The sequence below is a fragment of the Hakea prostrata genome, chromosome 3 (genome assembly GCF_041222555.1).
Source record: "Hakea prostrata isolate BN-2017 chromosome 3, UWA_Hpros_2, whole genome shotgun sequence".
Lineage (NCBI taxonomy): Eukaryota > Viridiplantae > Streptophyta > Magnoliopsida > Proteales > Proteaceae > Hakea > Hakea prostrata.
The window spans coordinates 66,294,886-66,320,994 of record NC_142602.1 but is presented as its reverse complement, the minus strand read 5'-3'; the positions used below and the strand labels follow the sequence as shown (position 1 = coordinate 66,320,994).

General features: G+C 38.0%; 2 pseudogenes; one reads left to right on the top strand and one right to left on the bottom strand.

The window, feature by feature from the left end:
* Window positions 1-322: 322 nt before the first annotated feature.
* Window positions 323-6,710, bottom strand: LOC149022811 (putative CoA ligase CCL11; annotated as a pseudogene).
* A 346-nt stretch (window positions 6,711-7,056) lies between these two features.
* Window positions 7,057-25,698, top strand: LOC149022810 (uncharacterized; annotated as a pseudogene).
* Window positions 25,699-26,109: the final 411 nt, after the last annotated feature.

The window sequence follows — 26,109 nt, the reverse complement described above, 5'->3', positions numbered from 1 at the left end:
CAAATTTATCACTAAAAATAGTTAAATCATTGTTTATTTTAAAAATATCACTATAATAAACAGTGTCTGAAAGGTTTTCAGTAACAAATTGGACAAATATATCCAATGGAAGTCCAATTTTGGGGTCTCTGTGCTTTTTAAACATAAAGTGGGGTATCAGTGCTTTAAATCCTCCATTTTGGGGTGCTAGTACAATTTGCATGCTTTTAATTAAATTGATGATCAACCATAATTAAAACTCTAGTATGTCTTTGCGTTACACACTAATCATTTAGCACCTTTGAGAAGATCATTAAAACACAAAGCCACAATAGAATGACAATTACATCTTACTCACAAGAGAATAACCTAAAGCCTTGGCCATGTCCTTGAGCACAAACTTCTGTATCTTCCCAGTAGATGTCTTGGGTAGCTCAGTGATGAAAACCACAGTTTTGGGCGCCATGTAATGTGGCAACTTTGATCTGTAGAACTCGATAATGTCTTTCTCTGATGGCTTTTTTTATTGTAACGGCTTCAAGCTTACAAAAGCACAAGGTGTTTCACCCCAAAACTCGTGCGGCCAAGCCACCACAGCCGCTTCACTAACTCATGGATGCGAATTTAATATCGATTCAACCTCAACACTACTTACATTTTCTCCATCACTTATAATTACATCATTCATCATGTCCTTGATCTGATACCCATCTCGGAGTGTATCACGGCCATGTCACCCATATGGAAATAACCCCATTTCTTAGCCTCAGCTATTGCACTCGGGTTTTTCATGTAACCTAATGTAATGCTCCCACCTCGCAACACAATTTCACCGATTGATAACCCGTCTTGTTTCACACTCAATCCAGACTCACGATCCACCACATCCAACTCTGACAGTCCAGCGGTTCGCACTCCTTGTCTTGCCTTCAACCTTGCCTGGTTTACCAAAGGCAACCGATCTCACTTGGGTTTCCATGCACACGTAATCACGGATCCACCTGTCTCTGTCATCCCAAACCCATGGGTCACAACAAACCCCAAAGCTTCCCTTGGAAAGGATACTTGAGGATGGCGGTGACCCGCCGGTGTTAATTTGGATCGGGTTTGGGAGCGGTTCTTGGTTTGATTCATTTGCCTTCATGTAGAGAACAACGGGTGCACAACACATATGAGTAACCCGATAACGACGGATCGCAACGTAAATTGTTGCTCCATTGAATTTGTGAAGACAAACATTAATTGCTCCAACAGCAGCCAGGGCCCAAGTATAGCTTCATAATCACAACTTTTATGATGTTTATTTTGGAAAGGAAAGCTATGAAACATTATACATATATATATATATATATATATATATATATATATATATATATATATATAATAGGTAGACAACACAACTACCCATTTTTCTTTAAAATCCATCTCCAAAAGAAGCTTTTTAGAAAGATTAGGAAATTAGTTGGATACGTGCTGCATAATTAATCATCAAAACCTGCAGCGAGCTGTCAAGATCAAGATCCTAACCTAGATTTCAATATCGACCGTCGCTGTTCAAAAAGTGTGTTTTCACACTTTTGAGAAATGAACAGTAGTCGAGATCTCGATCTCAATTGTTCGCAGTATAGTGTTGCACATTAATTGCACAATACTGAAGTCAAACTCAGAAGATTACTTGTTCATTTTAATGTTTCTTTCATCGTATAGGAGACTAAAGAAAATATTTTGATGCATTTCATCTTCAATAGATCATAAATAAGGTATATTTCATCATCTTGTATTATTATTATCTTAGGGTATCTTTTATTAATCTATGTGATTCTGGCTAGATTTAATCTAGCATGTGGTATCAGAGAATACATAGAATTAATTTAAGACCCATAAAGATGTTGATTGATGAATTTAGGGTTCCAAAATTGAACCTATGAATTTGTAAATTTTCTCCCTTAGATTTTCATCCAAATTGTATGATTTTTGCTATATAACTGTTTTTGTACAACGAATCTTAATAGACGCATCAACCTTTGATGATCCACCTTCAATGGTTTTCACTGGCATAGACGCTTTATCGTCTTCAACCATATACACAGATCTTTATCCATAAGTAAAGCCTCCATCTTTAGTTTTCATAACTCGAAACCCTTTCCTCTGCACTTTTCTACCTTGATTCGTGATTGACCAGTCGACATCTTTCACAGATTAGATCTGCGGATTATTAGTTTTTACCAAGAATACCCTATCATAAATCCTAATTGCAAAAGAAAAGTAGCCTAATCGATGAACCTAGCGCCCACATGTGTCGGTTCCGGTACCTGATACATTTTTGTTGAAGGTCGTTCAAGCTTTTCCTGGGAGTATGGCATGAGTTACTTTTCCTGATCTTAGGCTCTAATACCAGATAGTAGGATTAGAGTGATCAATCAAACACAATCAAATAAAAAATAAGAAAGAAAATAGACACGGATTTTACCCCAGTTCATCTCAATGTGAGGCTACGTCCAACATTATGTTTCTCACTAAATTCTTCTCAAGGCAACTATATCAGATGTTCTAGACCCCGTGTCTGTCGATAATACAATGTGAAGCATGAGCCGTAGTTAACACTAGCAAACAATCCAAATCAAGCTGTCATGATTGGAGTGAGATCAAGAGATCTCTTAGAATAATAAGAGATAGAAATTAGATTAAATCTAAAGAACAAGCTCCAATTCGGAAGTTAATTTTTTGACATTGAGAAATGGCATTGTGGAAGAGAGAGTAAATGCAAAGCTCTGCATTTTTCCCCTCAGTCGCGAGAGAGAATTAATTCGCATCAAATCATTCATTCGAAGTAAAACTTTAAAAATAATATTATTCAAACCAATCGATCAAACTAACATTTCTAATTTTAACGTCTTGAAAACACCCAAATCTTACTGAAAACAAAACAACTACAGATTATGGTAATTGTGATTATAAACTCTAATGGAAGCAATATTAAACTTTGCAAGTTTTAGGGATTAGAAAAAAAAAATTGACTTGTCAATGGTGGGTTAGTAGAGCGGTTAAAAGCTTAGACTCCCATGGGGAGGTCTTGGGTTCGCACACATCCGGACGTTTCATTAAAGCTAGCTAGCTACAGTTCGTACATTACCCTTCCTGATTTAGCTCATCATCATCATCATCAGGTAACTTATCATGAGTAGGATTTGCTTCAACACCATGCACCGGTGATTCAACATTTTTATGCTTCGCTTGAATGTCGTAATCTAGGGCGTCCTATGTTTTGAGACTAATCCTTGGACAATGCAGATAGGGGTAGAAGAAAAGCCTAAGGGCCTCTTTTGCTCATTTTTACTTTCCCTTTCCCCATCGTCCAACTGCAATAAAATATGCAAATCAATTTGAGTAAAAAACGTCATTTAAGTAGCAAGGAAAGGAACATTATCATAGATCATACCAAACAAAAATATAGAAAACTCAAACCAAAGCTTGGAATCTGCTTGTAACTTAAACCATTTCTATGTGAAACTGACAGAGAAGTTATCAAAATTCAAAGGTCAACATGATAATCTTATTTTCATTTAGCATTTTATCTAACACGACAAAAACAATTCTCCCATTGAAAAGTGGATGCGCAGGTCTGGTGGCACTAAAGTTTTGGGGGAAAATCAACCTAAAGCTAACACAATGATTTAAATGATGAAATTATTAAGACTGAAGAACATAGTGTATTTCATTAATGTGTAGAATAGATACAAATACAGTATTTATAAGTGTTGCAACACTCAAATACCTACACATGTCTCTATATTCCCCCCCCCCCAAACTAGGCCAAGGTTGAAGACCGAGTTTATGACACAAAGCATGAGATTCCTTGCGAGCAAGAGGCTTAGTAAAAATGTCGGCAAGCTGTTGCGAAGAAGGAACAAAATGTGTAATCAAGTGACTGAGCACCTCCTTCTCTCGAACAAAATGGTAATCCGGCTCGATGTGCTTGGTGCAAGCATGGAAAAACGGGTTAATCGTCAAATGCAAAGCACTCACGGTATCATTATATAAAATAGCAGGACACGGCTGTGGGATCCCAATATCATGAAGTAGAAAACTCAACCATGTTAACTCTGTTGTTACCGATGCCATAGCAAGATACTCAACTTCAATAGTTGACCGAGACACCGTTGGTTGTTTCTTTGCACTCCAAGATGTACAATTGCTTCTTAAGAAGGTACAAAAACCAGTTGTGGATCGCCAGGTAGTTGGACATCCAGCCTAATCTGCGTCCCAAAAACAATACAACCGAAAAGAACTATGTTGATGAATGTGGAGTCCATGATCAAGAGAGCCTTTGACATATCTCAGAAAACGCTTTAACAAAGCATAATCACCCATAGTCGGTTTGTGCATAGCCTAACAAACAGAATTCATCGAATACGAAAGATCTGGTCTGGTCATTGTAAGATATTGAAGCACACCTACTAAGCTTCTGAAATTCTTCACATCTGAATATAATACATCATCAATAACATCTGTGAACCGAGATACCATTGGAGTCGGCATAGGTTTAACATCCTCCAAATGAGCTTTGGAAAGAAGATCATGAGCATACATGGACTGAGATAAAAAGAGCCCAGTCGATGTGGAAGACACTTTGAGACCCATAAAATAATGTAATTGGCCCAAATCTTTTATTGCAAATGGTTCGCCAAGTTTTCCAATAAACTTCAAGATGAACAAGGTATCATTACTAGTTAATACAATATCATCCACGGATAAAAGCAACAACAAGATTTTACCATTGGCTCGATAAATGAACAATGAACTATCAAATGGACACCACGTGAAGCCAAACTCAAGCAAGAAACTGCTTAACTTATTAAACCAAGCCCGAGGAGCTTGACGGAGCCCATATAAAGACCGATGTAACTGACACACAGCAGCAGGTTGAGGGACGTCTACAAACCCAGGTGGTTAGGTCATATACACTGGTGTCGTTAAAAAACCGTGAAGAAACGAGTTCTTAACATCTAACTGTCGAATAGTCCAATGCATTGTAGTAGCAATATAAGTACCAGCAGAACAGAACCAGGCTTGATTACGGGACTAAAAGTCTCAAAAAAATCAACCCCTTCTTGCTGAGAAGAACCCCGTGCTACTTAACGAGCCTTAAGACAGGGACCCTTCATCCTGTAATTTGGCTTTAAAAATTCATTTACAGCTAACTATGTTCATGTCAATAGTACGTGGGACTATGGACCAGGTCTTGTTTAGTTCTAATGTCTTCATCTCTTCTTGCATAGCAAAAAACCAGCGTGGATGAGCTAATGCTTTTTTTTCTTTTTCAGATGAGCTAATGCTTCTTTAACTGATTAGGCTTAACAACACCGGCTTGAGACCTTGTAACCACAGAATGGCTTGAACTAGGATTTAGATTGAATGGGTTGGGTTGGAACAGTTGTAGTGGAATCAGTAAGTCTTTGTGCAGACAAATCACAAGGCCCATTATTAACATTTGTAACCAACAACCCATCAGATCCCAACCATGTACAAGACTCATTTAAATTTAATCTACTAGGCCCAGAATTATTTGCAAACACTAAAGTACCCAGTCCTCTTTACAACAACTAAAGCATTTGTCACAAAAGCTGCCGCCGCTAGAGATCATATTGGAGCTTGGTCACTCAAATCATCAAACCAAGGCTGATTACACAGAACCAACAGAATTAACAGTAGACTCCATCGCAACAACAGAAGTAACATGATCATCATGATAAGACACCCATCCATCAGAATTACTAACATTGAATCCCAAAACATCTAAACCAGAGGTAGAAGACTGAAATGGAAAATGAGTTTCATCAAACACCACACTATGTGAAACATACACCAGACCTGAAGCACGATGATAACACCTGTCGAGCGAGGATCAAATTTATTAGCAGCATATAGCCTTAAATAAGGATAGCAAACTCCAAGAACTCTCAAAGCAAAGTATACAGGATCTTGTCCAAACAACAACTTCATAGATGTTTGCGTACCAAGAACTTTAGAGGGCAACCGATTTATTAAAAATACTGATGTTAGAAAAGCTTCAACCCAAAAACTTAATGGCACAGATGCATGAAGTAGCGTAGCTAAGCCCAATTCAACCAAGCGCCTATGCTTCCTTTCAACAATATTATTCGGAGCTGGAGTACCACTACAGCAGGATATATGATGGACTATACCAGTAGTAGCCAAATGAGCTTTGAAAGCACCTAAGTTAAACTCACCACCCCCATCAGATTGAACAACCGTTTTTCAACCATTGCTTGAATTGAAGAAAGCATGAATAAAAATCAGACTTATGATGCAAGGGTATAACCAAGTATAATGAGAATAGTCATCTACAAACAAAGCATAGTAACGAAATTACTGTTGACTACCTACCGGAGCTTTCCCTCACAAATCACAGTGGATTCTATCAAGAGGTGCTATAGACCTGGTAACTGAACTAGTATACGGAAGCTGAGCACTTTTACTCATTTGACAACTACCACATACATGTTTTGATTTACAAGTTACAGAGATCAAACCATGAGATTTCTAAAAAAAGAAGTAATCCGAGTAAAAGGATGTCTTAATCTTTGATGCCAAATATTTTCTACAGCTGAACAAAACTGAGAAGAATAGAAAACTTGAGAACCTGAACCAGTATCACCATCATCAAATACATACAATCCATCAACACTCTTTCTCTCCGATGCCAACATCATCCAAGTGTGAGCATCCCTGACAGAGAACCCAGAATCAGTAAACTCAAATTTGCGAGTGCAAATATTTCTAGAGAACGCCTTAAACCCTCACATAATGCAAAAAGCAAACTAGGCTAAAAACAATTAACTTGATCCATTGCACAAACTAGTGTCAACATTAACCACGTCAAAATCAGTCCAGCAACTGGTTTGAAACCTCGTTGAGCCGAACCAAAATATCGGTTTTACTTCACTTAAAACAACCACAATACCACAAGAGTTTAATCAACGGTTACTCGGTTTTTGGACGACGTGGCTTCATTGCCACCGTTCGCAACTCAATGCCGTGCTTCAAAATTGAAATATGACAGCTGCGCTGGAGTCTAAAGAATCACGTCAATCCAAGAAATTGCTGACTTTTGTCAATGCAGGGTTGGTAGAGTGATAAGATCCATACTTCTCAGTGGAGAAGTCATGGGTTCGACTCTTGAGGATGACAAGCATCCCCCTGAGGATATAATCAAGGTGCGCGCGAGCTGGCCCGGATGAACCTCAAATAGCCCCCCCCACCAAAAAAAAAAAAAAAAAAACTACTGCTGACTTTTGGAATCAATCAAATGGATTCAAATACAAGTTTGAAGTGCATGAACCTATCCATCTTATCATACACTTTCAAGGAATTTGCATGCTTTACCTATCCTGAATCTCTATAAATTGATGAAGGGAGAGAGACAAAGATTAATAAAACGGATTCGCAAAAGGGTTTTGGAGATGGGAAAGGTGAAGTTGCTTGGGACTCCTAGCTACTAGCCTTCCTAGCCGTAGGATTGAATGGGCTTTAAAGATCAAAGGTGTAGAATATGAGTACATAAAAGAAGACCTAGCAAACAAAACCTCCCTTCTTCTGCAATTTAACCCGATTCATAAGAAGGTTCCTGTCCTCATCCATGATGAGAAAACTATTGCAGAATCACTTGTAATCCTTGAGTACATCGATGATACTTGCGAAGGGTATCCTTTACTGCCTGCAGATCCTTATCATAGAGTTATGGCTCGTTTCTGGACTAAATTTGCAAATGAGAAGGTAATATATTATTAGTGTAGCTCTTCGTCTTCCATGAATCATTTTTAGTTATTGTTTTGGATGAACACCATGATGGATCATTTTTAGTTATTGTTTTACTGATTAGGATCAAGAGATTCATCTGAACACCATTGTTCATTTACCATTTACATACATGATGCTTATTGATCTTTAGCTACTCGATCTTGCTGAAATTCAAAATAAAATTAAAAGAAGTTAGAGTTGGAAAAGCTTGATAAGAAATCATTTAAAATACAGAGAAAGGAGTTCAAAATAGACTTGATTATTTAAGAAGAAAAAAAACAAACATAGCCTTGATTTTTCTTGTACCAAACTCTGTGTCTGGGCCAAATAATTTTTGTTTGCTGCAGCGCCGGTATTAGGTGATACCAATATTTACATTTTTTTTAATGAAAAATAATAGTTACATATTTACAACTGTTTGGTGATATATGCTGGCATCCAAAAATGTATACTACGGAGAGTTTAATTGGGGGCCCTTTTGTCATGGATATATTAACCAAAAAAAAAAAATGTCATAGATATAATAAATTTTTTCAGTTTATCAGTCTAAGCTAGAAATAATATGTTAAAAAACTTGATATTCTCTAGAATTCTTTGAGTCAAAGGATCATTCCTTCTGGATTGAAAAAGAAAAAGTCAGTGTTATTGTAGTATAGTGGCGAGAATTCCTGCCTGTTACCCGGGTTCAATCCCCAGCGACAGTGATGTTAAATGTTTTTAAATTTTTGAGGCAAACCTTTGAACTCCAACAACCCCCCTTCCCCTTTGTAATGCCAGTTCATTAGTATGCTTATTCCTGGCCAAACTTCTTCATTTGGATTACCCAATTACCAGAAAATATGAAGTAGTTCTTATAATTCAAAATCTCCCGGAAACAACGCTTGATTAGTGACTAGTTCAGCAAATATGACGCCCCACAAACCACATAGCCACTGGTATTGAGTAATGTGCGGCGTAAGAAGCACTTCAGGTGCTTAATGCCAGAGGGTCAACATTTAGTGTGTGTACTTCTTGAGTGGAACCATGACTGCTCGAGCAAGTCCAAGGTTTGCTATTTTAAGCATCATTGTTTTATGATCCATTAGGACAGCATTTGTTTTCTGAAATAAAGGTGGGGGTGGGAAAATTCTTGAAAAAAAAAATTCCTATTTTCCTTTAAATCCTAAAAGTGTTGATTGTTTGAGTGTTTGGGTGGAAAAGATAGAGACAAATTTATTTAGATTAAGGAAACTTGTTTGGTGAAGTGGCAACTCAATTTCCCACCTCAAGCTTTTTTAAAACGCTGATAAGTTGATTTCATGCATATTATTTTATATGATTAATTAACTATATTTCCATGTATTTACAATTGTTTTATATCAATTTACCCTAATATGATATGAAAATGAATATGTTGCACCCTTCCCTTTAATTTCTATAATTTTGGTGATTTTATATATTTCCTAACAAATTCTAATAAAGATTTATTACTTTTACATGTAGGAAATTATCAATCAAATCTGGGTATTATTGCAAGAGTCCTACTTCAAGTCAAAAACATAAAGAGAATGAGTCCTTGCATGCTTCTACGTTTTATTTCCTATTTAGGATTTGATCAAAGAAGGGAAAAGAGGAAGAAGAATCCAATTCAAATAAGAAGGATAGAAGAATCCCGATTTTGAGTGTCTCTGTCCAGTTTTGATCAAGATATTAATCGGATGGTCATATGGTGTCCGATCGAGCTGATTTTTGGAGGAGAGCTTCATGACGTCTTGGTCTTCAAATCCAACGGTGGGATTATGCATTGGAGATCTCTAAGTTAGTCCGATTTATACTAAGGGTGTCGATTCGGTACGGTAACGGTAATTCGGTACGGTATGGTACGGTATTGAATTTGAAAACCTCAAACCATAACCATACCGTACCATATTTATACGGTACGGTATGAAAACGGTAATTTAAAAAACGGTACGGTATGAAAACGGCATAAAATCGGTATGGAAAAACGGCACGGTTCGGTATACGGTGCGGTTTTGTTACGGTATTGTCTTGCTTCTCTGTTGCCCTCTTCTTCTTGTTTTGTCACTTGTAATGGGTTTTTTATATGGGAACAATTCTTGCTTTTTTTAAAGTCTAGATATGTGATGGTGGAAGAAGCCACATATGCTGATATGCAATTGCTAAAGCTGCTGAAATGCTTGAGCTCAGCATTGCCATGATCTACAAAAACCCATAAAAGAGCAATCATTAAATCTATCCATTATTTTCTGTCTTTGCTTGTCAACCAAGGGAGAGGGAATTCTTCTCTCAAGACTTCCAATTCATTCACTAGATTTGCCTATTCCATTGCCCCTTCTGACTATGTCTACTTCAGTTTACTTGACTACAGTCCATGTCCACGTTTTCAAACAGAATAAGAAAGGGTAGTTAATAATTAATTAGATCTATAACATTTGATTAGTTACTTACCTCAAGCATTATATAATATCACTCTCTATGCTCCCAACACTGGCAGTGTTCTCTATCTTTGTGACTCTTGTCCTTTGATTCTTCGAAGTGAAGCATGACTCTCTGACATAAGTTTAGGGTTTAAACTTTAAAAGGGTTAATATCTTTACGGTATATGGTACGGTAAATGGTAATCGGTAATCGGTAAAACGGTATTTACCGACGGTATGACACTGTTTACCATAACCGTACCGTACCGAATCACCAAATTCGGTAACGGTAAAAACCGTACCAAATTTGGAAACGGTACGGTACGGTAAGGTTTAAACGGTTCGGTACGGTACGGTTTAACGGTTTTTTAACCAAATTAACACCCTTAATTTATACATCAAAACACTCCTTGGTTAAGTCAAATAAGAACTCTGAGTTTGATTTAAACTGTTTGTTTAATTAATCTATAAAAGGATAGCAAAGCCAAGGAACTGGAGGAGGACGTCTTTGGGAGCTTTGGAAGAGCGTGGAGGTTGAACCAGAAGACGTTGGATGGCTTTGGAGATCTGAAGCTTGGGAATAAGTTTTTCTTCATCTTCTTTCAATGTTCTTGAACTCCTCTGTAATGTTTTTAGTTTCGAGTATGAACTAATTTAGTTTTTCTAGGGATCAAATGTAGCCTATCTTTGAATTCCCACTCTTGACTTCATCAATATAATTTTGAATATTGTTTCCCTTGATTGAGTTTTTACTTCTATTCTTCATGCTTTTGATTAATTGGCCACTAATCAACTGATTTGTTAATCATAATGAACTGAGAGGGGATTTATGTGTTTAGTTCCTTGGAGTAAAAGCCATGAATTACATGTAGGATAGAGATATACTTACATGGTTTGTAGTTGTTACATGGGAATCCACAGAATTTAATGATTTCTCAGTTGTTGTAACCCACATAGAAATATAGTGGGTTAGCAATTGAGGGAATTTCTATTAGTACTCCAGAGAGACTAATAGATAGGAAAGGGAATCTCGACTATCAATCAGGAAAATATTTCTCAAATTATAAAGAGGGAGAAAAGGGTGGGAATGCTTAGTTATGGTGAAATCTGACCCCTAGGTCTTTAGCAATTAATAATCTCAATTTAACTTTCAATTTGCAATATAGTCTAGAATAATTATCTTCCTTATTATTTGTTCAAATAAAATTGGTATAATTAATTTGGTACTTAATCTATAGTCTTCGAGGGATCGATCTTTTATCATTATATTACTTGTTACGACAGCGTACACTTGCATTGTACTTTTTCACAACAAGTTTTTGGAAATATGTGGGACTTGTGAAAAAGTAAAAGTATGAGACACAATTAACATTTTTCCACATTTACCTTTTCTTCTCCCTCACCCCATTACACATAGGGCCCACATATTTATCTTTCCCACCCCACCTTTGCAAACAAATGCAGCTTAGAAGATTGTGAAGCTTCATATCCCTATGTAATACTCCACGACAATGGTAGAAATTTTATTAAAAATAATAAATGTAAATTACTGCATTGACCTCACTTATAACCATTAGAGCCACTGAGTCACATGTCCTTTAAGAACAATCGCAAAAACAAATGAAAGCTATTTTCATGGAAAAATAAAAAACAGGTGGAGCCTTGTTTTTTACTTTTGATTATGTTTTCAACTTTTTAAGTAGAAATAAGTTGTATAAATTATACTAAACACTGCTATTTCTATTTATTTGGATAAAAATAAAAAATAAAAAATAAAAATCATGCCAAAGACTGCCAAATGAGAATTAGAAAAGATAATAAAAGTGATGTTTTACCTTGAAATGCACAGTTCCGTGTTTCCTTTCGAATTGTTCTTGTCACACCCCACCCAGCAGGATCCGGTCATTACCCGAATGCCCGTGGGGGTGATGCACCGCAAGATCTAGGTTCAATGACAAATCCAAACAAAACATGATATAGCATAATTAAATGGACAAGAATAAATCAAGTTTATCATACTAAGTTATCAAAACCGAAATAATAGTTACAATCATCCATTACTTCAAAATAAAAGTATAACATCAGAGTTTTGAAAAGAAAAGAGAGTAGTTTTCAACGTAGCAAAAAACTAAACTAGACTAGTTCTCTAATGGAATCCCACCTAAAAGAATAGCCTTGATACTGGCATGAAGCTCCATGTGCGTCCACTTCTTCTTCGGTCACTCCTTCAAGAAGATATACTAGCAACGAATCCTCCATTTGGAAGAAGTCCTCATAACCTGCAGCATAATTTAATAGAAAAAGACATATAAAAGGAATGAGTTCAACAGATATCAGTGAGGTCAACTCAACATCATATCACACATTCATTCTCAAGATTCCACACCACATATATAACCTGAATATCAATAATGTAATTAATGACAATGATATGATATGTGAATGATTATGCTCATAACTCTATCCTGAAGTCTCTATGGTAAATACGCATTAAGTCACACACCAGTCTTCTTTGGGCGGTCTCATCACTCTTCCCTCATGGCTCTGATGCACGTCTGTTGGGTTCTCCGCGGTTGTTGTGTAAAGTCCTGTCAAGCCATGGTTGGGGATTAGGTCACCACTCTCTCACATCACCATTGGTATAAGATCTGGCGCGTGTCAAGGATTACTCTAAGCCCAATGCAAAGTTATACGGTCTCGTACTACATATGGTCCGGATATCTCCCCTCACGCCTAGTGCTCTGTTGGTTCAATACCTTCCCACCTATGAATGAAATCCTCAACGGGAGGCATCTGTTGGACCCCATTCATTAACCCAGTGGTCATCCACATATAATTGACAGGATGATCTCCATGTCTTCTCATGGGTCATTTCACCGGTCTTGAGCGTCCATGAGCCCTTATCTATTATATGCAACTCTACCTCTCTATGATGATAGTGAGCCCTGCTTGACACAAGGACCTAGCCACCAACATCACGGGTTAACCGGCTTCAATACCCCTGTCAAAAGGGTAGTAGTACTCATGAGGTCACCTAACCAAACACTTCTAGACATGCCCTAAATATGTAAATCAATAATCGGGAAAGAGCCAAGGACACCATAGGAATGCGTCCCATACCGCCTCCTCTGGTATCCTATGGCAGAAATGCCAAAAGGGCATTCTCCATTCCCAACCACAATACAAGCAATCATATAATGTCACTAGGACAATGGGTGAACTCACAACCTTAGTTTGCAACATGAAATAAAATGAGAAATTTAATTCAATATCATCCATATATTTTCATAACAATAATTTAAGTAAAAGAAAAACTCAATCCATTCAATATCAGCCATCTTATACACTCTCATGTCACTATTCAAAGATATTGAAAGATAGAATATATAATCACAAAATAACACTAAAGCAAACCAAGATATTAATAATAAAAATTAATTAACATAATTAAACATGCAAGATAAGGTTAAGTATATTCCTCACCTTTTACATTGTTCTTCCTCCAAATCCAAGAATCCACTCCCACAAATTAGTGATTAAAGATATATTAACCTATTTATGCAAAGAAATAATTATCACAAATTAGAGCCAATTTGGATTTCAAAGGATATCCTAAAATCTTCCCACGAAAACCAAAATCTGAAAAACTAGGTTAAAAAGGGTAATTCTCAACCTCACTAGTGAATGATCTCTAATTCGCCACCAATTCAAAGTCTAAACGAAACGAAATTTTGGGAATAGTTAATTGACAACAAAAGGATCTTACGGGTACCTTTAATTTTATCCAATTTGACCAAAATCAAAATGCCCCAAATTTGGCTTTCATAAATCACCCGTGGGTGAACTGGGGAGTCAAATTCTAAAATCTTTTGCAAGGGAATAAAGCATTACTCCCAAGCTCAAGGGGAACCTTAATACAATAAAAGAGGATTATCCAATGTACCAAACATGCATTCCTTTAAGATCTCTCAAAAGGAAAGAAGAGAAAATACTCACAAAATTGTGAATAAGAGAAGGATTAAAGAAAACTAGCATTTCCTAATGATTTTGCGAAGATTCGGATCATAAAAACCTTCGGAAGGATGGAAGTCGCTCCTCTCTTTCGTTTCTCCTTTTCCTGCAGCCTCAAAGTCGTTCTTGTAAAATAAAATGCGGCTACGGATGAATTAAAACATAAAATAGGGTTTAAAAATCCGAAATTTCGTTTTTGCCCTTAAATAGAAAATAGGGTGGAGGTTGGTTCACCCAAACGGCCCAAACTTCTGTCAATGGTTGGACCCCCAAACAAACTCCGATTTCAATGATTTTTGGCTTGTTGGAAAGGTCTTTTGACGATCTTCAATTTGATATCTTATTCGCGTCAATCGGATTCTCCATCACTGATCTACAGATATTCCAAAATTACCCTTTTTACACTATCAAGACTAATCTTCTCTCTTCACTTAAACTCTAGGAGAGTTTTTGAATCATTATAAGGGTCATCTACCAACATTGATTCAATTTTCAATCCTTCGTGATCGAATTGGATGGTCCACGATTGTCGCCGAATCAAGGCCCAAGTTCTCGGTCTTAAAACCATGGGTTAAAGGGGTAGAAATCTGGGGGATTTCACAGTTCCTCTCTTCTTCTATAACAATCGTTAAATTAATTTTTTTTCTTCTGATTTTGTTATTATCAATTCCAAATCCAAATGATGAACTCTTTATGTTCCCTTTACACTTTTTAACCACAAAATCATGTAAGGCCCCGCAAATAAAAAATTATTAAATAAAAATGGGACCTAAAATGGTATTCTATGCCCCCCCCCAAATATTTGTGGTCAGCAAGTGTCGCTTCCCATCAGGGTCGTTGATCCAGACTTCTCAATTCTTTAGCGTTGGTTTGAGAGTTGTGAGAATATTAAGGAAAATGCAACAATGGCAGGGTTCCTAGAATATTGGATTGCTTTTAAATCGAGACTGCCAATGACCCAAAAATCGTTCAAAACGCTGGTTTGACCGGTTGAACCAGCAAATCACAACCCAAGAAAACAAACCCATTAGCCATTGACATAGCACTCAAGGTCTGCAATCTAGATCATCATTTCACCAAAAATAAAATAATGTCCAGACTATAAAACACTAACTTCAATTTAATTCGATATTAATCCATAATCTTTAATAAAAGCCTCCATCATCTCAACTTAATCTTTATAAAGGGTTGTCATTAAACTCGATGGCACCTACCCATTATAGCCTATTACGTATTCGTGAAATAAAAAAAGTCAATTAACAAGCAAAACAATGCAAAAGAAATACTGTAGATTACATAATCTAATCAATTACAACTTTTGGTCACAAGAAATTGGACTCTTTAGAAAAACAATGTCAAGGAAAAATTAGTCATTTTACATTAAAATAAATAAGCGAAGTTTAATACATGATTGACTTTGTTGATCTCATAGAGTATGTAAGGGACATCGATTACACTCAAATGCAGGACCGGCTCACAAGAAACTGATGATAAATATGTATTTTGAAGGAGGGGTGCGGAGGGAGGTAAAGGTGAGAGGAACTAGAACGCCCCAGGTGCATCAATATGTAGAAGTTAATTGGGTTTTCAATGTGATGGAGGTGGAGGTGAGAGGAAATAGAACGCCCCAGGTGCAGCAGATTCTAGAGGTTTATTGGGTTTCGCCTGTGATGGAGGTGGAGGTGAGAGGAAATAGAACGCCCCAGTTGCAGCAGATTCTAGAGGTTTACTGGGTTTTTCCTGTGATGGAGGTGGAGGTGAGAGGAAATAGAACGCCCCAGGTGCAACAGGTTTTAGAGGTTTAATGGGTTTTGCATGTGGAGGTGGAGGGGAGAGGAAATAGAACGCCCCAGGTGCAGCAGGTTTTAGAGGTTTAATGGGTTTTGCATGTGGAGGTGGAGGGGAGAGGAAATAGAACGCCCCAGGTGCAGCCGATTCTAGAGGTTTATTGGGTTTTGCTTGTGATGGAGGTGGAGGTGAGAGGAAATAGAATGCCCCAGGTGCAGAAGATTCTAGAGGTTTATTGGGTTTTGATTGTGATGGAGGTGGAGGTGAGAGGAAATAGAACGCGCCAGGTGCAACAGGTTTTAGAGGTTTAATGGATTTTGCATGCAATGGAGGTGGGGGTGAAAAGAAATAGAATGCCCCAGGTGCAGCAGGTTCTAGAGGTTTAATGGGTTTTTCATGTGATGGAGGTGGAGGTGAGAAGAAATAGAATGCCCCATGTGCAGCAAGTTGTTGAGGTTTATCGAGCCCTTCATGTTTATGAACTGGGTGATTAACCAAGGTCGGACGGATGCAAAAGAGCATTGAAAACTGAAGAAAAAGGATGAGAAAGAGAAATTGAAGACCACACTTCCCCATCATTGTAAGGTAAGGTTCTATCCTTGATGCCTCTACAAATGGGAAGGGGAGAGAGAGATATATTTATAGAGTTGTAAGGTGGAGAAAATAGGAGTTTGTGGTTCTATTAATATACCCAATTTCACCACTTCACAACTACCACCAACACTAATCCACTAATGCAGTTCTTCTTTTCTATCAATAGGTAACCTATAGAGTCAGGAAACAGTTCCAGCTCACAAGATTCTCATAACCATTTTAAAGAACAAGTTTAGCAAAGAAATACAAGCTTTCATCTTTTATTTAATTATTAGACCTTAGCACATAAACATAATGTATAAGCTAAAGTCCTAGGCGAAGCTTTGTCCTGAATGACATTTACAGTTATTTGATCTCAAGAAGTCCAGCAGTATCAGTAGCGTCTTTGTTCTCCTGGATCCTTTGGCTTCGCTTGAGATTCTTCAATTTCTTGAAACATTTTCACAAAACTGTTGCAATCTGCAACATAGGAAGAAGGAAACCCACATCAATAATCAATGAAAAGAAAATAATATTTTATAAACCAAACAAAGCCAGAGAACTCACCCTGATAAAATCATTGTATTCATTATGATGACATGGAGAAGTAGAAGTGCAAATAAGAAGAGTTTTATTTTTCCTTCCATTTGGCATTTTTAATTCTCACTGAAACTTTCGGTTTGGTGTGCAAAATCGTTCCAGCAATTGGTTTGAAACATTGTTGAGCCAAATCAAAATACCGGTTTTACTTCACTTAAAACAACCACAATATCACATGGGTTTGATCAACAGTTACTGGAGTTTTAGACGACGTGATTTTATCGCCGCTGTTCGCAGCTCAGTGTTGTGTTTCAAAATTGAAATAAGACAGCTGCACTGGAGTCTAAAGAATCAGGTCAATCCAAGAAATTGCTGAAGTTTGAAACCAACCAAATGGATTCAAATACAAGTTTGAAGTCCATGCACCTTATCCAATCCAAGCTCCAGTGCATGAACCTATCCATGTTATCTTACACTTTCAAGGAATTTGCATGCTTTACTTATCCTGAGTCTCTATAAATTGATGAAGGGAGAGAGAGAAAGATTAATAATACCGATTCACAAAAGGGTTTTGGAGACGGGAAAGGCGAAGTTGCTTGGGACTCCTAGCTACTAGCCTTCCTAGCCGTATGATTGAATGGGCTTTGAAGATCAAAGGTGTAGAATATGAGTACATAGAAGAAGACCTAGCAAACAAAAGCTCCCTTCTTCTGCAATCTAACCCGATTCATAAGAAGGTTCCTGTCCTCATCCATGATGAGAAACCTAGTGCAGAATCACTTGTTAACCTTGAGTAGATCGATGATACTTGGGATGGGTATCCTTTACTGGGTGCAGATCCTTATCAGAGAGCTATGGCTCGTTTCTGGGCTAAATTTGCAGATGAGAAGGTAATATATTACTAGTGTAGCTCTTCTTCTTCCATGGATCATTTTTTAGTTATTGTTTAACTGATTAGGATCAAGAGATTCATCTGAACACCATTCTTCAATTTCCATTTATATATATGATGCTTATTGATCTTTAGCTACTCGATTTTGCTGAAATTGAAAATAAAATTAAAAGGAAGTTAAGAGTTGGAGAAGCTTGATGAGAAATCAATTTAGCTAAATTAATCAGTTAGATGTTCTAGTAGATGAAAATTGGCTACGGAATTAGGGGTGGGGAGGGGGGGGGGAAGGGGGGTGGGGGGGGGGGGGGGGGAGAGAAAGGAAGGGGGGGGAACCTTGGCCGGGACTTTTGGTTGAATTTCTTTTTTTTGTTTTTTTCCCTCCCCCCTTTTCTTTTAAAGATTTCCCCTCAAATTTTTCCACACCCTTTTTTTTTTTTTTTGGGTTTTTTTTTTTTTTTTTTAAAACCTTATAAATATAAAAAAAAAATATATATGGGGGTTTTTATTAAAATCTATATTATCTATATATTAGGTTTCAAAATTAGTTTTTGCATGTCTTTTATTTAATTGTTTTGTTTGTGTGTGGGACCCTTGAGGTAAGGGTGGTAATGAGGCACCATGATTAAAGAAGGCCCTTCATGACCATGGTTAAAGGAGGCCCTTCATGACTTTGGTTATGAGGCTCTTCATGACATTGGTCATGGGTCTTAAAGGTCTTGATCATGGTGATGAGGTGGGCTAACTTAAATGGTGGAATTACTCAAATTCTAACTCTTGACCTTTATTTCTCATTTCAACTTCATGACCATTCATGACCATTACCATGAGTGGGGGTTAAGGTCTTTGAATGGGTTAAAGCCTATTCATTCCAAAGAAGTGAATATGAGAGTTACTTCCCCAAGTAGTGGGGAGGTTAGGTCAAGGGGGTTTATTCACATTAGTGGAGGAGGGACAAACCATTGATTCTCCATTAGTGGAGAATTGATTCTCCCCTTGTGAGGAGGTGTGGTTTGGGCCTATATAAACCTAACCCTTCCTTGCATATTGTGTGCTATTGTGACTCTCCTCACTCACATTATTTGTTTTACAAAGTTCATTTCTTTCTTGAGTTGTCTAAGTGTTGTGCTCTAGCTTTTGGTTCCTTTAAGGGACTAGAAGAACTACCTCATCTTCTAGTTGGAGGTTGCTTTATCTTGGAGGTGGTGGTGCGAAGAACCCTTGGTAGTAGGGTGCATCAATTACCTTAAAGACAGCATCAAGGTGTGACTCAACCTCATCGATCGGTGGTTCATTAGGTTGCAACTTCAAGCTTTCCGGATTTGCTAAAGACGATCTTCATCTCTCAATTGTATTGCGATTTCATCTTTGTACGTTTGAAGAATTTGTAATACAATTGCCCCAACAAGTTTAAGGTAATTGATTTGGAAGATCCAATGGCAAGTCTTGTAGATGGCGACTTCAACAAAGACGGAGACAACAACATTGAGGTTGTTGATGGAATTAACACCGGAGGAGATCCTTTAAACAATACCGTTGAAGGTAATGTCAACAAACAAGGTGACGACACTTTCGTTGCCATAGATGGTATGAGATATCCATTCCTTGCTACTCATGATTCAATCCCCACTAATGTAATTCCAACGAGTGCAGATCTTATCCCGGATTTGGGTAAGATGAGGATTGTCACTGAGTTCGACAAAATCGAACAGTTTGGAGGTCAAAACTTCAAAAGGTGGAGGCAAATGTTGCTATTTGCCTTAGCCCAAATTGGGGTGGCATTTGCCTTGACTGAACCCATGCTAGAAAAAAGTATTGATCCTGTTAAGAAGGGCAAAATGATGGCTTGGATTCAAGCGGACTACCAATGCAAGAATCGAATTCTGAATGCATTATCTAATGACTTATACCATGTGTATAGTTCATTAGAATATGCTTATTCGATTTGGGATGCTTTGGTTAAAAAGTATTCTCTTGAAGATGCTGGTTCAAAGAAATACTTGGTGGCTAGCTTTCTAAATTTTACTATGAAAGATAGTGACACAATATCAACCCAAATTGATTTATTTCAAATTGTGATTGGGAAGCTAGCAAAAGAGAAAATGGTCTTACCTGAAGAATTTGTAACCGGTGCCTTGATTGAGAAACTTCCACCTTCATGGAATGCTTTCAAGATGTCTATGAAACATAAGAAGACAGGATTGACCTTAGACCAGTTGGTTGTAAGGATCAAGATTGAAGAAAGGAACCGGTTCAAAGACAAAGGTGAAAAAGACCTTGGAGAAAGTCGCCTAAAAGCGAACTTGGTGGAAACCAACAAGCAAAACAAAAAGAGGAAAAGTCATCAAAAATATGATGAGTCTTCTAAGAAGAAGAAACTGACTTGTTTTGTTTGTGGAAAGGTTGGCCATTTTAAAAAAGATTGTAGGTTCAAAAAGAAAAAAACTGAAAAGGTGAACCTAGTTGAAGATGATGTGTTTGTAGCTATGATCACAGAAGCCAACCTGGTTGAAAAACCAAAGGATTGGGTGTTGGATAGCGGTGCTACAAGACACATCTGTGGTGATCTCAATATGTTTTCCTCTTATTCCATGGGCACATGGGAAATTCCCAAAGTGCCCATGTTATGGGAAAAGGTAAGGTGACTTTGAAACTCACTTCGGGGAAGACTATTGTTCTCACCAATGTCCTTCATGTGTCGGATATTAGGCGAAATTTAATTTCAATTCCTTTGCTTAATAAAGTAGGAATGAAGTTAGCTTTTGAAAGTGATAAGGCAATTATCACTAAAAACAATGTATTTATGGGAAAAGGATATCTTAGTGAGGGATTGTTTGTACTTAGTATTTCCAATGTTGTAATTGAAAAGGCTAGTACCTCTTCTACTTACTTTGTTGTTTCGTCTAATTCTTTTGATTTGTGGCATGGTAGGTTAGGTCATAGTAGTGTAAAATATATCACCAAACTATGCAAGTTAGGGATGATCACCGAAAAAGGTGGAATCTCCCAAGGACAAGTGTAAAACTTGTGTGGAGGCTAAGTTAACCAAAATGCCTCACAAGACTATGGATAGAAAGAGTGATCTCTTGGAATTGATCCATAGTGACTTATGTGACTATAAGTCATATGAGTCAAGGGGAGGAAACAATTATGTTATCACCTTCATAGATGATTATTCTAGATATACCATAAGGATGAGGCTGGAAAGGCATTTATATCTTACAAAACGGAAGTTGAAAATCAACTTGGCAAGAAGATTAAAAGACTTAGAACCGATAGAGGGACTGAGTATCTTAATCTTGATAAGTTTTGTGAGGAAAATGGAATTATCCATGAAACGACCGCTCCTTACCAACCGGAATCAGATGGGGTAGCGGAAAGGAAAAATAGATCTCTTAAAGAGATGATGAACTCCATGTTGTTGAGTTCTAGTGTACCACTTGATATGTGGGGGGAAGCCATGTTGACTTCATGTTATCTATTAAATAGAATCCCACATAACAAGACCGGTATGGTTCCATTTGAAAAATGGTTTGGTAGAAAACCAAGTATAAAACATTTACGTATTTGGGGCTGTTTGGCCAAGGTGTTATTACCGGATTCCAAGAAAATGAAACTAGGTCCCAAAACATGTGATTGTGTGTTCTTGGGGTATGCGATAAATAGCACGGCATGCCGATTTATGGTAATTAAATCCATGGATGATGTTATTGAACCAAATAGCATCATAGAATCAAGGGACGTTGAGTTCTTTGAAAGAATATTCCCCTTTAACTCCGCCTTACCTATAAGTAAGGAGAGCCAATTGATCAATGGGGAGTTGGATCCAATTGAAGAGACTATCAATCAATTGGGTATTAGTGATGGAAATCAGTCAAGAACAAGCAAACGACTCAAAAGACCCAAATATAAGGATGATGAGTGGCTTGTTTACTTGGTAGATAAGGATCCTCTTAATTATAAAGAGGCTATCACATCACTAGATGCCATCTTTTGGAAGGAGGCAATCAAGAGTGAACTTGATTCAATCTTGGCGAATAATACTTGGGAATTGGTAGATTTACCAATTGGCTCTAAAACTTTGGAGACCAAGTGGATATTTCGAAAGAAGTTAAAAAGTGATGGGTCCCTTGATCGTTTCAAGGCTAGACTTGTTGTCAAGGGATTTAGGCAAAAATCAAACATCGATTATTTTGACACATTTGCCCCTATGTCAAGAATCGCCTCAATAAGAGTTATGTTGGCAATTGCGTCAATACATAACTTGGTCATCCATCAAATGGATGTAAAAACTGCTTTTCTAAATGGTGATTTAGAAGAGGAAATTTACATAAAACAACCAGAAGGTTGTATTATAAAAGCACAAGAGCAAAAAGTTTGCAAGCTTAGAAATCCTTATATGGATTGAAGCAAGCGCCTAAGCAATGGCATGAAAAATTAGACAAGGCTCTAATTTCAAATGGCTTTATCATCAACAATGCCGAAAGGTGCTTATATAGCAAGTTTCACGGTGGTAAAGGCATATTTATTCTACTATATGTAGATGATATGTTGATAATGGGGACGAGCTTGGAAGTAGTGAATCAAACTAAGCATATTTTGATGTCTAATTTTGACACAAAAGACTTAGGGGAAGCTGATATGATTCTTGGGATCAAGATCATCAAGCAAGGGAATTGTATTTCACTATCTCAAGCTCGTTATGTGGAAAACATACTTACAAAGTATGGCTACCATGAACTTTCAGCAGTCAAAACACCTTTTGAGGTGGGATGTCATTTGAAAAGGAACTTGGGTGAACCAAAGGAACCAGAAAAGGTATGCACAAATCATTGGTTCAGTTTCATATCTCATGAATTGTACACGTCCAGATATTGCTCTTGCGGTAGGAAAGTTGAGTCAACATACTCAAAATCCATGTAAAGCGCATTGGAGTGCAATCGATAGATTACTAAGGTACCTAAAAGGTACTATAGACTATAGTTTACACTATAGTGGTAAGCCAACAGTTTTAGAAGGGTATTGTGATGCTAATTGGATTTCGGATACAAACGAATCCTTAGCCACTAGTGGGTATGTGTTTACACTAGCAGGTGGTGCAATCTCTTGGAAGTCCACAAAGCAATCATGTGGAACAGGTTCTACCATGGAAGCTGAGTTCATAGCTTTAGAGAAGGTAGGAACAGAAGCCAAATGACTTAAAAGTTTAATGGCGGATATACCATTGTGGGAAAAACCGACGCCATCGGTATCACTACATTGTGATAACCAAGCAGCTATTCACTTAGCCAAAAATAAGATGTACAATGGTAAAAGGAGGCATATACGCCTTAGACACAATCTTGTGCGACAGTACATAGATGAAGGAATGATAGCTATCGATTATGTAAAGTCAAAAAGGAATCAAGCTGACATGTTCACAAAGGCTATGTTTGTCAAAAACTTGTGTATTGCATCTACAAGAATGGGGTTAATGCCTAATCCTCAGGTCACATGATGGATACCCTACCTATGTGAAGAGGCTAAATACCTGAATTAGGTTCAAGGGGTACAAACGAAGTCATGGGAAGACCAGTTCAGTACTACCATTTATAGTTATTCCATTCTAGGGTGTAGATGAAGGTAATAGTACTACCACAAGGGTAAGGTTGAGCGAAGCTCTTAATTAGTCTAATCCCAAGGAATGTGGGGGTGTGTTAGTTGTGGTGCACATCAGAGACTAACCTAAGTGGATGTAGGTGGTTTGGCCGCCACTAATGAGAACTTATAGGCGAGTGCTCTAAACATTCATGAATCCAAGATAAGGGACATGGCCGGTTCAAAAGTCCAATGTGTAGTGTAAAAGGTAGCTCCAAAAGTCGACCTTTAGGACATGGATGATGGGGCGGTCAGCTACACTAATGAGGAAAGGTTCAAGGAGTCTGACTCTACCCGTACTTTGTAGCGCGACTCATTAGACCTAGTGTAGGTTCAAGTCCGAAAGACACCTACAACGATGTGTCCTTTAGTGTCTAATAAAGTCACAACACGAGTCCTTTTTTGCAATTTTGAAACTTGTGGGGGATTGTTAGGTTTTTTATTAAAATCTATATTATCTATATATTAAGTTTCAAAATTAGTTTTTGCATTTCTTTTACTTAATTGTTTTGTTTGTGTGTGGGACCCTTGAGGTAAGGGTGGTAATGAGGCACCATGATTAAAGAAGGCCCTTCATGACCATGGTTAAAGGAGGCCCTTCATGACTTTGGTTATGAGGCTCTTCATGACATTGGTCATGGGTCTTAAAGGTCTTGATCATGGTGATGAGGTGGGCTAACTTGAATGGTGGAATTACTCAAATTCTAACTCTTGACCTTTATTTCTCATTTCAACTTCATGACCATTCATGACCATTACCATGAGTGGGGGTTAAGGTCTTTGAATGGGTTAAAGCCTATTCATTCCAAAGAAGTGAATATAAGAGTTACTTCCCCAAGTAGTGGGGAGGTTAGGTCAAGGGGGTTTATTCACATTAGTGGAGGAGGGACAAACCATTGATTCTCCATTAGTGGAGAATTGATTCTCCCCTTGTGAGGAGGTGTGGTTTGGGCCTATATAAACCTAACCCTTCCTTGCATATTGTGTGCTATTGTGACTCTCCTCACTCACATTATTTGTTTTACAAAGTTCATTTCTTTCTTGAGTTGTCTAAGTGTTGTGCTCTAGCTTTTGGTTCCTTTAAGGGACTAGAAGAACTACCTCATCTTCTAGTTGGAGGTTGCTTTATCTTGGAGGTGGTGGTACGAAGACCCTTGATAGTAGGGTGCATCAATTACCTTAAAGACAGCATCAAGGTGTGACTCAACCTCATCGATCGGTGGTTCGTTAGGTTGCAACTTCAAGCTCTCCGGATTTGCTAAAGACGATCTTCATCTCTCAATTGTATTGCAATTTCATCTTTGTATGTTTGAAGAATTTGTAGACAAACCCCAACAAAACTGTGGGGGGGGGGGGGTGGGGGGGGGGGGGGGGGGGGGGGGGGGGGGGGGGGGGGGGGGGGGGTTTTTTATTATTGTTGGGGGGGGGGGGGGGGGGGGGGGGGGGGGGGGGGGGGGGGGGGGGGGGGGGGGGGGGGGGGGGGGGGGAGGGGGGGGGGGGGGGGGGGGGGGGGGGGGGGGGGGGGGGGGGGGGGGGGGGGGAGGGGGGGGGAGGGGGGGGGGGGGGGAGGGGGGGTTGGGATATGGTAATGGGTTGGATACCTTTATGGCTCATTGCCTTGGAAGAAGTTTGGAGGAATGAAACTACTTGATGCTGAGACTCTTCCTTTACTCCATGAATGGTCTCAGAATTTCATCCAAGTTCCTGTTATCAAAGAAAACCTACCACCCAAAGAGAATGTTGTCAGTTACTTCCAGTTTGGCCAAAAATACATGCTTTCATTGGGAGCCAAAAAAAATGATGCTTTTCATTGTTGTATTTATGCTTTGTTTTTTTTTTTTTTTTTGCTCTATTTATGCTTTCATTTTCTGTAAGAGAATGCTAATAAATTATCAGCCAATTTTCTATATAATTAGTAGAAAATTTTTGGGAGAAGAGGAGATGGGTTCTCTTGATATAATTGAGAGGGATTACAAGGAACAATTTAATGCTATTTACAGGAATGTAGAGGCTAAAGAAGCTAGAATGGTTGAGATGAGATAATATAAGCTTTTGAAGCTTGCCAAACTCATAGAACAGCAAATGGGTTCGTGAGTTCTTCATCATCACTTGGGCACCAACACCATCGTCACCATAACCGAGTAGCAAACCATCACTGCAACACTAGAACCCAAATCTTCTCTGCTCCTTTATTCTTCTCGCTGCTTTGATATTTCCCAAATTCTTTTCCTGAAAAATTTGCCTTTCAACGTTTATTGAATAAAATAATATTTAGGAGAATGTATTTTGAAATCCAAGAATGCTTTTCAAATTCCATTTAACGATTGGGGGGAGGCTTTTTATTAGTTTTGTCAACTATTACATTACATCGTTTTATCCGAATCAACGTGGAAGAGATACAAAAGATGAGAAGGTATGAGAGAGACCAAATCAAACCGACTATCAGGAAGAAGA